The sequence below is a fragment of the Papaver somniferum genome, chromosome 5 (assembly GCF_003573695.1).
Source record: "Papaver somniferum cultivar HN1 chromosome 5, ASM357369v1, whole genome shotgun sequence".
NCBI classification, from domain to species: Eukaryota; Viridiplantae; Streptophyta; class Magnoliopsida; order Ranunculales; family Papaveraceae; genus Papaver; species Papaver somniferum.
Genome location: NC_039362.1, coordinates 52,802,295 through 52,807,723, shown reverse-complemented (window position 1 = coordinate 52,807,723; position 5,429 = coordinate 52,802,295).

Sequence of the window (5,429 nt, the reverse complement as noted above, 5' to 3'; positions counted from 1 at the left end):
ATTGCTAGTAAGTAAATCATATAAAACCAAAAACCTTTTAAAAGATTCTTAATTTATTCCGGCACAAGATCATCTTGAGTACCAAGGAATATATTTGAACAATAAATGATAAGAGTTACTGCACGTGTTCAAAGTATGTTGACATCTTTTCACTGCAAATCCTTATTTCATATTTACATGGATTTGCTTATTGGAATCGGTTCTACCACACTTTCAAAAAAGTTTAGAATTGGTTCTACAAGTATTCCAAGACTACTATGTGATCGGTCATACCAAGTGACAATGGTTAGTTGAGATCGGTCTACCAAGTCACATACATGAGTTCGGATCGGTTATACCAATCATAGGATCGGTTCTACTTAAACATGGTATCTACTTGTGATTGGTCACACCAGTCACTAGAATCGGTTACACCAAATACGAGGATCGGTCACACACACTTATGATTGGTCACACCAAATACCAGGACCGGTCACACAAATTACAAGGATCGACTAAACCAACTCATGGTGATTACTTAGGATTGATTACACCAATTGTAAGAGCACTGCTCGATCGAACTCGCAAGCGTTGCTATCTCAAGCTTGTTTGTCAAGTTTAGTTTCCAAAACTATAAGTATTGATTTCTAGTCTACTTATAGCTAAGTCTCAGATTAGGATAGTAAGTGTAGTTGAGCATTAGACTGCACGACGTTCATCGATTGAAGACGAAGAACTACTAAGGGGAGCTTGTGGAACTTCATCAACAAAAGGTATATGGAAACTTGAACTCATCTATCACTCAAAAGTCTATCTACTCTATCTCCTACTTGAGACAAAAGTCGTATATCTATATAGACTTTGATTATACACATTTGATTTTCGATCTGAGTTTAACTCGCTTACATATTTCTCGAAATATGTGTTGGTAAGCTTTCGATTTAACCAATAAGTTCATCTTGTATTCTTGACAAAAGTCAAAATATGATCATGTGAAAATTACCTTGTAACATATTACATGATTTGTGTGAGACGGTCATTTGATGTAGACTCTGAATGTTTCGTATTGATCAATCGATCATTTGAAAATTGCTTCGAAGCTAATAGTTTGTGTGAGACAGTTATTGCAGTCTTCCAAGAATATTTCAATGATTGAAATGGGAGTTTAGAACAATTAACCATGATTGTATATAGCATAGTATGCGTACTTGTATGCTAACTGTCATAAGTTATTCCAAGTCCGGGAACCATAGTATGCATACCCGTATGCGTACTGGTTGGTTAATGAAATCCGGGAGTTGCATTCTATGCGTCAGATCGGATTCGATGAGTTGCATTTTAGCTCTTCAGAAAGGGGAGTTTCCGTGGCAGCTAATGCAGAAGTGGAGAATGGCGAAGAGTTTTTACAACAATATTAGCTATGTTCATAGTTACAGAGAGGCTAATTTTTCAGCTGATGCCTCGGCCAAACAAGCATGTTTGTTGGCTGAGGAAATTTATGAGTTTTATGAGGGTAGGCCAGGTTTCATTCAGTCTGTTGAATGGCCTGGAGAGGTTTATTTTCGTTTCAAATAGGTTTTATTGGCGTGCAGCCTAACGGCTTAACGCTAATATAGCCTAGTCCCTGTACAATTTCGCTTTTTATTTTATGGGGATTTTAATAAAGTGCCACACTTCCAATTTGCAGTTTAAGAAAATGACACCGTTTTTTTCAGAGTTTATTTAATGCCACACGTTTGACCTTTTCCATCCAAAAAAAAATGTTGCCATCAGTTAGTGCATAGGTGGCATTTATCCAGCTTAGTAAAAGACATATACACCCTCAAATCTGTCACAGCTCATCTCTGCTTAAACATCTCAACTCCATTTACTCCAGCCATCACCCTGTAATCTGGCATACTCATCTTCACCAGGACCACGACCGGCTTAACCTCCTTTCTTCATTTCCAACAATCTCTGCCTGCGAACACATCAGAACTACCACCAAACTGCAGCGGCAACAATACCAGCTGCACCATTTCATCTCATAAACATACATCTCCTCATACCATTTCCAGTGCCAATTCAATTTCATTACCAGCAAATCTGTTACTCATCTCGCTTGCAATCTCGCCATGTCCAGTTCAACAGCATCATACCCATCCGTAATCCATCACCGATTCCTCCTTGTTCTTGGGTTCACTGCACCTGCAACATCCACCAGTAAAACTCTCCAGCATCAACACTGTCATGTCACCTGTCCTAGCATTCATCTAAGTCACCAAATACCCATGGAACTCTGTAGCAACACTTCAGTTCCATGGCAATTCATCACCAACCATCGCAGTCATTTTCTCTTGCTTCATCTCAAGAGCCTACAACAACTCCCTGCAGCTCCTGTGACATTAACCAAGCACAAACCACCTTCAATTCTGTTGCAACTACCACTGCAAAACACACCTGCAATTCCAGCTCAAACCTATCTTCAGTTCATCTATAATATCAACAGCAACATCATTTCCTCAAGTACCATCAATGGCAGTAGCAGGAGTGTCTTCTTATCCCTTGTTCTCATCAACTTCCTTTCCTTGAGGATGTACTTCACTGAACCCTAAAATTCAATTCGATATTAATTTCATCCCCAAAATCACTCAAAACTCGAATCCGAGTTGAACTCATCTTCTATTCAACAACTTTCAGCAACATCCCTTGTACACAGGCTCAACTGGTAGAAACTGAGCTTGAAGAGGTGAAGAAAAATCCATTTAGGACTTTTATCGAACACCTAATGTGCCATTCTCATCTTGGTGTAACATTGAAATTTCTAGCGCTTCTAAACTCACTGAAACACCTGCAAATTCAATTCACAACAAACCCATAGTTCAGAAACTATTCAACAATCATAAATCTCCAAATCCAGTCCAAATTATCAACCAACAAGACCATTATCTTCACTGGTTTAATTGGTCTTCAAACTCCATCAACTGCTCAGCATTTCGAACTCATTTCAGCCTGGAAGTCGAGATATAAAAGCTCTTGATAGACCCTGGCAAATACCCATTGTAGGCTCTGAAAAATGATTCACGGAAGCAACACATTTCCTCCTGTTATTCTTTTCTTTTTTTGTTTACCGGTGATAAAGACGGTGAACCCATGACTAGTATAATAGGGTTTTCAAGGGTAAATATGTAAATCACGAAAGATTCTTTTGACCGAGTCAGCGAAAAAGACCAAGTGTGTGGGTCCTGACGGAAAAACTAACGGTTGTGGCATTTAATAAACTCTGAAAAAAACGGTGGCATTTTCTTGAATCGGGATTTGCAAGTGTGGCAGTTTGTTAAAAATCCCTTATTTTATTTTAAGTTGACCGAGTAAAAAAAAATTGGTTAATGAAATCCGGGAACTTAGTATGCATACTGGTATGCGTATTGGCGTGAGTTTCAAGTTCCGGAAATTCAACTGAGTTTGGAAGGTATGCGTACCCATTCTCATACTGACGAACCCAAACTTAGTCCGGCCACTTAGGTATGCGTACCCGTTTGCATACTTGAGTAGGTTATGTTCTAAAATCGGTTTTTTCATGAACTAATACATTTATATATTAAGGAATGCAATCTTTTGCAAACCGTGGCTATAATGTTCATGAATTGATTCGAGTGAATCAAAATCGATTTTGCTTCAATTGTGTCTTATATACTTCTATGAGAATTTAAACAATTGAACAACTCTAGAACTAGTTTCATTTGAGTCATTTGAACTAGTTATGGTTAAGATGAATAAGGTTGATATGAAAGTGTTCATATGGCTAACTTCGGTTAACTATTGTTGAGACAACAAGGTACAAACGCTTAGGTATGGTTACTCATATCTAAATGAAGTCACTTTTCATTTGTGTGTAACAATCTAAGTTCGATCTAACGTTTGAAAGATATTAGCTTGAGTATAATCAGGTTTTCATCTAACAGTGAATATTGAATGCTTTGTTACCAAGGTAGCATTGATTGCAAACCCTGATTTGAAGACTATATAACGGAAAACTCTAGTAACTGGGAAACCTAATCCCCACACCTCATGTGTGATACTAGTCGAAACGAGAGTCGATTCTCCTTTAACCTTAGGTTTTTCCAAAACCCTGTAGGTTAACGACTTGAAGACTTCATTGGGATTGTGAATCCAGACCCAACTATTTTCTCTGTAGTTACGTGTTCTGATCTTGTTGTTTTTTATCGTGATTGAGTACTATCTTCTCTAAGATTTGCTCGAGATTTAATCTCCGATAGGAAAGATAAAATGTAGTCACAATATCTTGTTTCGCGACCATACGATTAAGATTATTGTGAGGTGATTGATATTACTAGGATGTTCTTCGGGAATATAAGTCAGGCGTATCAATTGGTTCTTGTTCACCTTCATTTATCAAAAGACATAACAAAACTCATAGGTATTTGAATGAGAGACAGATTTATCTATTCAATAGACTATTCTGTGTGATACAGATTTGTTTATCAACTCTTCGACTTTGGGTCGTAGCAACTCTTAGTTGTGGGTGAGATCAGCTAAGGGAATCAAGTGTGCAGAATCCGACGTGGTTCTAGAGGCGTAAGGAACACAACTGTACCTTGATCAGTGTGAGATTGGTTAGGGCTCAACTACATTCCAGTCCGAAGTTAACTTGGTGTTGGCTAGTGTCTGTAGCGGCTTAATACAGTGTGGTATTCAAATATGGACTAGATCCCGGGTTTTTTTTTTTTGCTTTTGCGGTTTCCTCGTTAACAAAATTTCTAGTGTCTGTGTTATTTCTTTTTCGTATTATACTTTTTTATATAATTAAAATATCACAGGTTGTGCGTAAGTTCAATCAATTGTGAATCCAACCTTTGGTTTTTGATTAAATTGATTGACACTTGGATATTGGTTTTTGATACCTTTCAAGTTATTTCTTATATTCAATCGCGCTCGCAAATTCCTAATTGTTTGATTGCATATTGAATTAATAAATTGAGATATAACTCTCGAATATACTTTTCTTAAGATTGAGTCTGACTGTCTAGTTGATTCTCTTGAAAGTATATTGGAGTTAGTCCATACATATTGCTAAGCGAAATATTGAAATAAAGAGTTGATGATGCAACCATCTTTGGATATAAGCATATATAGTGTGTTCGCACATTAGTGTATAAGTCCATAAATTGGAAGCCAAGAGTATGCATATGTGTGTATATGGATTTGGTGAAGGAGACAGGTTAAGTATACGTACCCGTACGCATACTGGCGGAAGTTCTCAAACCGATATTTTCTGCTGAGTTTGGTATTGGAAAAACTCACAAACCAGTCACCTTAAGTATGCGTACCCCTACGCATACTGGCGGAAGTTTTTGAACCGAAAATTTCTGCTGAGCTTGGAAACTTTAAAAACTCAAAACCGGTTGCTTAAGTACGCATACCTGTACGCATACTTAAGCTGGTTACTT